Here is an 11,515-nt window from a genome sequence, read left to right as displayed (position 1 = left end):
AATGAAGTTAGCTATACAGGATATTTCATTGTGACATTTTCACATACGTATATGGATATATGCATATATACATATACATATATACACATATGTCCATGTTATAACACAAATTGTGTCATTCCCTCTATTTTTTGGTTTTCTACTTTATTCTCCTTCTTATGGTAGTTTCAAAAGGTTTTAAAATTCTGCATTCTTCTACAGAAAGTACAACAACCATATTGACCTGATTAACCTCCTCCTTTTACCCTCTCTCTCTCGTAAATGAGCTCCGCTTAGACCTGTTGTTCATAATACTGCTTGTATGCGTATCAGGTCTCTAGTCCATGTGTGAGAGAAAACATGTGGCCTTTGGTTTCCCTAACCTTTCTAATTTCAGTTAAGTTGATGTTGTCCAGTTCCATCCTTTTACCTACAAACAACAAAATTTCATTCTTATTTAAGGCTGAATAAAATTCCATTGTGTATAAACGCCACAGTTTTTGATCCATGTGTCAGTAGTGAGGCGTCTTGGCTGATTGACATATCTTAGCTGTTGTGAATAATGCTGCAGTAAACATGGATTTGCAGGTGTCTGTATTGTAACCTGACTTGCATTCTTCCAGGGATATCCCTATGAATGACAATGCTGGATCACACAGCAATTCTACTTTTAGTTTCGAGAAGCCTCCATATTGTTTTCCATACTTGTTGTACTAATTTACATTCCCACTAACTGCATATGAGGGTTCCGTTCTTTTAGACATCCTTGAAAATATTACTTGTTTGTATTCTTGATGATAGCCATTCTAATGGGAGTGAGTTGGAATCTTGGTATGGTTTTGATTTGTGTTTCCTTTCTGACTAGCGATGGTGAGCATTTCTTTATGTAGTTTTAGGTCCTTTGGACTTCTGCCTTGGAAAAAGCTCTGTTAAGTTCCTTTGTGTATTTCTTCATTGGGTCATTGATTTTATGGGAATTTAGTTTTTGAGTATATTCTCGGTATTAATTTCAGTCAGATGTATACGTGGCAAAGATTTTGCCCATTCTGAAGCCTAGGTGTCTGTGTCTAATCCTCACCACGTGATCTCAGGATGTGGTTCTAGTGTACTGGCACGGGAGGAAAAGGTTACATGGAGGCAGAGCACAGGCACCTTTTGATCTGACATAAATTCTTCTCTGGTCTGCAGAGTTCATCAAAGCACCGACAGTGAAGGTTTGAAGAAACTCACCTCATTCACCAGTGTTTCCAGGTGTTCATAAGTATGGGTTCTGCTGAAAGGTACTTTTCTTCGATGAAAGGCCAGAAATTCACCTACTCAAAATAGTTAATATTCATGGATCACAGCCACTCTGTGGGTGGGTTTGTGTGTGGGGCCGCATGTGTGGTTAAAAATAGTTCCTGGATCAGTGTCCATTCGATGCTCTGTTCCTAATAATGCCAGTGAGGAATGCTTCAAAGGAAGGCAGTAATTTTGGGTTTTTCTCTGCGTTGCTATTCCCTAGGTAAACTGTAATCAATTCTCTGAGGAGGAAAGATTCAGGGATCCTTGCATATGTCCAGAGCATGTCAGGCCATCATGATGCATGTATATACGTGCATCGTTCCCCTGCTAGAACTGATTTCAGTTCAAGTGATGGCTTCAGGCACTGACTCTCGATTAGGCTTTAGTTGTTCCTTGGCATAATGGTGGTAGTATGTGTTCCTTCCAAGGACATTGGTGGAACCGATGTCACTTCACGTGTTTTTCTAAGTTTGATCCTTTCTAATGTGCTTAAAGGGTCCCCTCAGTAGGTTAACGCCAGGATATCAGCCTTTCCAGCTAACATTGGACTTGCGTTGAATAGAGGCCAGGTTCCTGGGTGTCTGTGTCAACCTGTCTGTCTGTCTTTCTTGTGTGTATGTGTCTGTCTTTGTCTCTGTGCTTAATATTTCTCATTTGTTCATGTATTAATTTCTTTGCTATTCCTCATAAATTCTCGTACTACCAACTGTTTCTCACTCGTTGAGTGTATGCGCTGCATAGGCATGCAGAAGTCACCTTGAATCAAAATCTATGATTAACGATGCGGAAATAGATCAATGAAAAAGGCTGTGTGATGTTCTATGCCTTCTGGTGTTGCTCAAAGTTGTAATTAACTCCATCGAATGTAAGAAATTCACATACAAGATAACTATTAGTATGTCACTCATTATCTGTGTGTGAGTGTGTGTGGGATATTTGTTGTTTAATTTCCCAACACTGGTTGGTAGAATTTAGGTTCCTTCCCCAAGTCACTTGAGGAACAGCCTTGTGTGGCACTGACTTTATGTCTTCGGTTCCATGAATGAAAGGTGTACTGTGATGTCCCTCAGAGAACCTTTGCAGATTTGAATGTCCTTCCTGAGAGTTTCATGCTTATTCCATAGGTTGTGGTGTTCCTGAAATGTGCCGTTCTCCCGAGAGGTGGTAAGCATTTCCGTGACTAGAGAAACCTAAGCATTGGTTGGCTATAGCGTGTGTGTGCCTGTGTAGTTCTCAGATCAAAGTGAAGTAATTTCTGTGTCGAGAGGGAGTGAATTCATGTGGTCACGTTGAGGGTCTTGGCAGCCAGTGTGTGCGTTTGCGTGTTTTGTTCAAGTTAGGAACACTGTAGTCTGGAAGACAGCTCCAGGTTCTCACTCTGTGATATTTTGGGTCAAATAAGGGAATACCCTCCCAGATGATGGGAGATGTAGTTCTGAGAAGGAAGTTGCCTCATCCAAGGTTCAGGGAGTTTTCCTGGCTGATTTACCTTGAGAGGGCTTGAGGTGTTTGTGTACTCACCAGGTGAAAGCCTTCCTGTCCTCCACAGTGTGGGGTCCAGATGGGAGTACTTTGGAACAAGACAGAAGTGTCATGCCAGTTGAACCTTGAATGATCTGAGGAGGGAACATGGAGGAGACAAGCAATCCCCAGATCAGAAGTTCTTGCCAGGAAACTGCCACACAAGTGGCTGGAGACTGGAGGGAGAGGAGCCGTAGAGGCAGTGCTTACGTGGTCTGACCAATCAGGACAGACTTGGTTCTGATGTCACAGTGGGATCAGAGCCCCTGGAACATATACATTCCTGAGGCAGCTCCTGCCTGGCCTGTTGCTATGGTAGCGCAGCCAGCCAAGCATGAAGAAGCTGGAGGTAGGTGCCACTGTCTTGTGTGGAAGACTTCTCTTTAAATTGGGTCATAGGTATTCGGGGCACGCGTGGCAGGAGGACACGGGTGACCTGAGCACACCAGGATCGGGTGATTCCATTCTTCACAGCTAGCATAACCTTCCGTGCCACACAGCTTTTAGTGTCCATAGTCCTCTGTGTCATTTCGCAGGGAACTCACCAAGCAGAGTAGGCCTCCTGGTTGTCCCTGTGGTCACAGGAAGCCTTGGTTTCTGCTTCTAGTCCTGACCACGTGATCTCACGGTGTGGTTCTAGTGGACTGGCAAGGGAGGAAAAGGGTACATGGAGGTCCAGCACAGGCACTTGTTGATCTAACATAATTTCTTCTCTGGTCTGCAGGGTCCATTAAACCAAGGGCAGTGAAGGTTTCAAGAACATCACCTCATCACCAGTGTTTCCAGGTACCCATAAGTATGGGTTTGGCTGAAGGGTACTTTTCTTAGATGAAAGTCCAGAAATTCACTTACTCCAAAATAGTTAATATTCATGGATCATAGCTTATCTGTGGGTGTGTTTATGTGTGGGGGCGCATGTGTGGTTAAAAATGTTTCCTGGATCAGTGTCCTTTAGATGCTCAGATGCTAATAATGCCAGTGAGGAATACTACTTGGAAGACAGTGATTTCGGGGTTTTCTCTACGTTGTTATTCCCTAGATTAACTGTAATCGATTGTCTGAGGAGGAAAGATTCAGTATTCCTTCAGTATGGCCAGTGTATGTCAGGCTATCGTGATACATGTATATCCATGCATCGTTACCCTGCTAGAATTGATTTCAATTCAAGTGATGGCTTCAGGCACTGACTCTGGATTAGTCTTACTCATTCCTTGACATAAAGGTGGTAGTATATCTTCCTTCCAAGGACTTTGGTGGAACGGATGTCACTTCATGAGTTTTTCTAAGTTTGATCCTTTCTCAAGTGCTGAAAGTGTCCACTCAATAGGATAACGCAAGGATTTCCGCCTTTGCAGATAACATTCGACATGCCTTGAATACAGGCTGGGCTCCTGGGAGTGGGTTTGTGTGTGTGTGTGTATATGTGTGTGTGGGGGTCAGGCGTGCTGGTGCGTCAGGCGGAGGTGGTCCGGCTGCAGGCAGCGTGGGTCAGGCGGGAGGTGCGCCAGGATGCGGGCGGAGGTGGCTCAAGGAGTTAGAGTGCCTGAGTACCATGCATGAGGCTCTGAGTTCAAATTTCATTACCACTGCAAAAAGAAATAGAGTAAGGCTAGCCAGATGTAAAAGTTCAGGGTCTTAAAGAAACTCCTGTAGCTAGAAAGGAGATTTCAGACAAAGATATTTCAAAAGATGAAATACTTTTCTTCTCTGTGAGTAGTATGTACTTATTTTAGCAAACTTGGAAAAGTATAAAAATTATAGTAAAGAATATATATACACACTCACATACTTTTGTCCCCTCTGTGCTGAGGATTAAACCCAGGACCTTTGCACATACTGGGCAAGTGTTCTACAACTGAGCTACATGTCTGACCCAAGAAGTAGTATTTTAAAGCCATCAATCAAAATAGTTGTGAGAATGATTAGTGATATAATTTGGCAAGAGGAATGGTAGTGGAAGAGAAGCATTTTGAGCAGGAAAAGAATGCAGTCTGATGCAAGTACGCAAGTGGAATCTAGATGTGAATAAACTGGGATTATACAGTTTTTTGTATCACTGGTTTTCAGACGTTCTTTTCTCTTTTTCACACACGAAAAGCCTGCCCTTTAAAAATACTTAGATGATATCACAAAAAGCAGAACAGCTGATGAGCTTCAGAAGCATATCAATGCCTGAGAGCCCTGACGTTGAAGATTATATTCACCTGGGTTATACTTTGTTGCAAAATATGAAAAAAGATTGGCAGGTAAAAGTGACGGCTCCTGAGGCCAAGTGATACAGCCTTGTTCAAAATGGTATTTATAATTCTATTTTTTGACAGCTTTTTGACATACTGAGCAAATTGACAGACAAAAAGCTTGATCTGGATTTGATGTCATCACATGTTTACTTAATGAACAAATTCATATTGTGTCTGCCTGGGTCACTGGGTCAGGTGCTGTTGGAAAGTCAATAATTTGAAGTCATCTCTTTCCATTGACATAATTGTGCTGTTACCGTTCCTCTGGATTATTAATGAATACATTAGAAGCCAGTCAATCAAATAGTAGTATTTGAGGAATGTATCCTTTGAGGCGGTTATGTTTTCATTTCTCCAAAGATTGTTAGAATTGTTTTGGAATTTCCTTTAGTGCACCTGATCATTGTTTTGAGTATCCTTAGTTTTGTTTCCTAATGAGTTGGTTTACAAAATAATGAGTTTGAAATTAAAAATTAAGTGCACGTGCATGTATTATCAATGTCAGAAGAGTTTTTCATTGAATGTTTGTTTTTTTTCCAGTGCTGGGGATTGAACCCAGTTCCTTGACTATGCTAGGCAAGTAATGCATTCTCAGATTCTGTTCATTTTACAAACTTTTGATAATAATGGTGTTTGAAGTCAGGGTCTCTTACTTGCTTGGTAGGTGCTCTTGCACTTGAGCCATACCCCTAGGCCGCTTTTCTTTCAGTAATTTTTCAGATATGGTCTTTTGAGTTTTCACCCAGGGTGGGCCCTCAGACCTTGATCCTCCTGCCTATGCCACGTCACACAGATTGGATTATTTTGGGGGTGGTGGGACTTGGGACACACATAAGGATACAGGCACACAATAACATGCTCAGCTTACTGGTTGAGATGGGGTCTTGCTAAGTTTGGGGATTTTATTTTGTAGTATTGGGGTTTGATCTCAGGGCGTTGTAATTGCTAGGCAGGCAGTCTACCATTTGAGCCGTATCACCAGCCTAGGTCTCATTAACTTTTTGCCTTCCCTGGATTAGAACTGTGATCCTCCTGATTTCTGCCTACCGAGTAGCTGGTATTGCTACAAGCATGAATCACTCTGCCCAGCCTCTATTCTTAACTATGGTTTTCATGACTTCTCAGCACTGTCCTAATGAGGAGTGTTCTTAACCATTTTATGAGCTCTAAAATTATATTGTGAAGCATGAATGTGTGGGCTCCATATTTGATTATTTTGAAGGAAATTAGTGGTGTTCGCTAATTTTGTTAACAATATACTCAATGCGTAAATTCTTTTTCTAAATTTCCTGAAGACTAGGGAGCTTCATAGACTTTTTTGTTTTTGGTGGGACGGTTGGGAGTGGTAATACTGGGGTTGGATGTCAGGGCTTTGCACTTGCAAAGCAGTTGCTCTTCCCCTTAGCAACACCACCTGTCCAATTCTACAAATCTTTAGGTTAAAGAAGTACAGTGAACCCCTAAAAGAATAAACAGAGCCAAACCATCCAAAACCAATCGCTATATTGTTTAGGAATGGATACATATGTGATAAAAAAACCAATAGTAATATATTGAAATTTGGGCTGTTTGCCTGTGATGTATACCTGCATTTCTCTCTACTCAGCAGGAAGAAACGGGAGGATCACAGTTCAAAGCCAGCTCTGGCAAATAGTTTCCACAACCCTATATTGAAAATACTCAAGGCACAAAAGGTCTGCTGGAGTGCTATGGTTTTTCTTTTTTTTAATATTTTTTATTGAGTACTGTTGTACTGGGTATATGTTGTTACATTTACAAAAGATTGTTACAATATGTCACAGTTAAATTCATCCCTTCCGTCATTTTCCTTTATTCCCTCTCTCCCTATTCCTGGAATAGTTTAACAGGTTTCATGTTTCCATTTTCATACATGAGTACATAATATTTCCGTCATATTCACCCTCACAACCCTTTCGTAATAATGCTCCCTGCTCCCAATGTAACTAACCCCCAGACAAGACCAGTTTTACTTTCTTGTGTTGTGTTTTTTATTAGTTTATTTCTTTGTTTTTGGTGGGACTGGGCCTGTTCTCTTTTTTTGAAAAAAAAAATGATATTTTTTTGTTTAAGATAGCTCTCTGGGGCGGTTCACTGGGACATTTCCAGGTACATATGTATTATAATCCTACTTGTTTCATCCCTTCGTTTTGTCCTTTGTACTTTGTTCCCCTTCCATTCTTGATGTGTAGAAAATACATCCACCGTATTCACATTCTTAAGTTCATTCTTTTAAATGTTCTCCCTCCCATTGGGGACTTCCCGTCAGATTGAGTTGTTTTACATAATATTCTTTTTATTTTTACTGGGCCTATATTCTACATCTGAGAGGCAATACGCAGTGTTTGGTTTTCAGAACCTGGCTAATTTCACTTAAGATAATCTCCATTTCCATCCATTTCCCTGCAAAGGATAAAATCTCATTCTTTATTGTGGCTGAATAAAATTCCATTGAAAATTCTTGTTTTTGTAATTTTCAGATGTAAAGAATGTTATACAGTGACACGGATTATCAGGAAATTACCACATGGTTACTTTTCAACTTGAATTTCAGATTCTACAAATTCAGGTGAGTTAAGAAGCATGTTTGATCAGAGATCTTGCTTCTATGAGATAAACAACTCCCATACCTCAGCCTCTAGCAGTGACTGAGTTGAGGACGAGTTCATGAGCCCTGGGTCCCTTAGCATGTATGTATCATTGAAGAATTTTTTTGTCAGCACCCCACCCAATGCACTGGTAGGAGTTTTGCAGAGGCCCTAGATGCTTTATTCCAGGGCAGATGTGAAGATGCCCCTGGGCTTTCAGTGCAAGCCCCTGAGGTTGTGGAGCACTCTTGGATGCCACCAGTAGTTAGCAGATGGGCCTGTCATCTTCCATCTAGTAGTTACCTATATCTGTGTAACACATTTCTCCAACGTTTAGCATAGTAAAGAAGAAAAAATAATTCACTCATTTTCTGTGGGTCAGGCATTTGGGAACTGCCCAGTTGAGCAAAAGTGACCCAAAATGTTCGTAGAATGTTAGAACCCAAACTGACCTTATATGTCATTTAGAGCAACCTTCTTATTTTATAGGGAAATCTATGCAGAGAGTTTGAATGATTACCTGTGCTGGTGCAGCTATTGTCAGCGGTGTTTGGAGCACAGGGCTCTGTCCCTCACATCTGCTGTTGGGTGATGTCAGTGTGATGTCAGTGCTATAATGTTTGTGAGGAGGTACGAGGTGATGAGAACTCACATGCATAGTAAGTCACATAGTTGTTAGTTTGTAGGAAAACTGGCCGATTAAGTGTGGTTGTGTAACTTCTCTCTGTGAAGCTCAGTGAAATGAACACAGTGATTAAGAAAACGTCTTTACATTACTGAGTTTTAAAAAACTTATTGTAGTGGGGGTACATTGCGACATTTGCAAAAGTTCTTATAATGTGCCATAGTTGAATTCATCCCTCCATCATTCTCCTTTATCCTCTCTCACCCCATTCCTGGAATAGTTTCATCAGGTCTCGTTTTTCCATTTTCGTACATGAATATATAGTATTTATACCATATCCTACACCCTTTCCTTATATCCTCACCCCTCCCACAAGTAACAACTCCCTAGACAGGACCTATTTTCCAATTCTGTTCTCCATTTTTAACAACAAAAATCCATTTTTGTGTGTACTATTTTTGGTGTGGAGGGCAGAACTGGGGCTTGAACTCAGGGACTCTACCTTGAGGCAGTCCACCAGCCCTTTTTTGTGATAGGTGTTTGTGAGATAGGGTCTTGCAAACTATTTGCCCAAGCTGTCTTTGAACCATGATCTTCCTTATCTCTTCCTCCTGAGTCACAAGGATTGCAGGTGTGAGCCACTGGTGCCCAACACATTTTTGTTTGTTTAATGAAGTTAGCTATACAGGATATTTCATTGTGACATTTTCACATACGTATATGGATATATGCATATATACATATACATATATACACATATGTCCATGTTATAACACAAATTGTGTCATTCCCTCTATTTTTTGGTTTTCTACTTTATTCTCCTTCTTATGGTAGTTTCAAAAGGTTTTAAAATTCTGCATTCTTCTACAGAAAGTACAACAACCATATTGACCTGATTAACCTCCTCCTTTTACCCTCTCTCTCTCGTAAATGAGCTCCGCTTAGACCTGTTGTTCATAATACTGCTTGTATGCGTATCAGGTCTCTAGTCCATGTGTGAGAGAAAACATGTGGCCTTTGGTTTCCCTAACCTTTCTAATTTCAGTTAAGTTGATGTTGTCCAGTTCCATCCTTTTACCTACAAACAACAAAATTTCATTCTTATTTAAGGCTGAATAAAATTCCATTGTGTATAAACGCCACAGTTTTTGATCCATGTGTCAGTAGTGAGGCGTCTTGGCTGATTGACATATCTTAGCTGTTGTGAATAATGCTGCAGTAAACATGGATTTGCAGGTGTCTGTATTGTAACCTGACTTGCATTCTTCCAGGGATATCCCTATGAATGACAATGCTGGATCACACAGCAATTCTACTTTTAGTTTCGAGAAGCCTCCATATTGTTTTCCATACTTGTTGTACTAATTTACATTCCCACTAACTGCATATGAGGGTTCCGTTCTTTTAGACATCCTTGAAAATATTACTTGTTTGTATTCTTGATGATAGCCATTCTAATGGGAGTGAGTTGGAATCTTGGTATGGTTTTGATTTGTGTTTCCTTTCTGACTAGCGATGGTGAGCATTTCTTTATGTAGTTTTAGGTCCTTTGGACTTCTGCCTTGGAAAAAGCTCTGTTAAGTTCCTTTGTGTATTTCTTCATTGGGTCATTGATTTTATGGGAATTTAGTTTTTGAGTATATTCTCGGTATTAATTTCAGTCAGATGTATACGTGGCAAAGATTTTGCCCATTCTGAAGCCTAGGTGTCTGTGTCTAATCCTCACCACGTGATCTCAGGATGTGGTTCTAGTGTACTGGCACGGGAGGAAAAGGTTACATGGAGGCAGAGCACAGGCACCTTTTGATCTGACATAAATTCTTCTCTGGTCTGCAGAGTTCATCAAAGCACCGACAGTGAAGGTTTGAAGAAACTCACCTCATTCACCAGTGTTTCCAGGTGTTCATAAGTATGGGTTCTGCTGAAAGGTACTTTTCTTCGATGAAAGGCCAGAAATTCACCTACTCAAAATAGTTAATATTCATGGATCACAGCCACTCTGTGGGTGGGTTTGTGTGTGGGGCCGCATGTGTGGTTAAAAATAGTTCCTGGATCAGTGTCCATTCGATGCTCTGTTCCTAATAATGCCAGTGAGGAATGCTTCCAAGGAAGGCAGTAATTTTGGGTTTTTCTCTGCGTTGCTATTCCCTAGGTAAACTGTAATCAATTCTCTGAGGAGGAAAGATTCAGGGATCCTTGCATATGTCCAGAGCATGTCAGGCCATCATGATGCATGTATATACGTGCATCGTTCCCCTGCTAGAACTGATTTCAGTTCAAGTGATGGCTTCAGGCACTGACTCTCGATTAGGCTTTAGTTGTTCCTTGGCATAATGGTGGTAGTATGTGTTCCTTCCAAGGACATTGGTGGAACCGATGTCACTTCACGTGTTTTTCTAAGTTTGATCCTTTCTAATGTGCTTAAAGGGTCCCCTCAGTAGGTTAACGCCAGGATATCAGCCTTTGCAGCTAACATTGGACTTGCGTGGAATAGAGGCCAGGTTCCTGGGTGTCTGTGTCAACCTGTCTGTCTGTCTTTCTTGTGTGTATGTGTCTGTCTTTGTCTCTGTGCTTAATATTTCTCATTTGTTCATGTATTAATTTCTTTGCTATTCCTCATAAATTCTCGTACTACCAACTGTTTCTCACTCGTTGAGTGTATGCGCTGCATAGGCATGCAGAAGTCACCTTGAATCAAAATCTATGATTAACGATGCGGAAATAGATCAATGAAAAAGGCTGTGTGATGTTCTATGCCTTCTGGTGTTGCTCAAAGTTGTAATTAACTCCATCGAATGTAAGAAATTCACATACAAGATAACTATTAGTATGTCACTCATTATCTGTGTGTGAGTGTGTGTGGGATATTTGTTGTTTAATTTCCCAACACTGGTTGGTAGAATTTAGGTTCCTTCCCCAAGTCACTTGAGGAACAGCCTTGTGTGGCACTGACTTTATGTCTTCGGTTCCATGAATGAAAGGTGTACTGTGATGTCCCTCAGAGAACCTTTGCAGATTTGAATGTCCTTCCTGAGAGTTTCATGCTTATTCCATAGGTTGTGGTGTTCCTGAAATGTGCCGTTCTCCCGAGAGGTGGTAAGCATTTCCGTGACTAGAGAAACCTAAGCATTGGTTGGCTATAGCGTGTGTGTGCCTGTGTAGTTCTCAGATCAAAGTGAAGTAATTTCTGTGTCGAGAGGGAGTGAATTCATGTGGTCACGTTGAGGGTCTTGGCAGCCAGTGTGTGCGTTTGCGTGTTT

Source organism: Castor canadensis, chromosome 8 (assembly GCF_047511655.1).
Source record: "Castor canadensis chromosome 8, mCasCan1.hap1v2, whole genome shotgun sequence".
Lineage (NCBI taxonomy): Eukaryota > Metazoa > Chordata > Mammalia > Rodentia > Castoridae > Castor > Castor canadensis.
The sequence above is the reverse complement of the archived record's forward strand: the minus strand, read 5'-3'. Positions refer to the sequence as shown.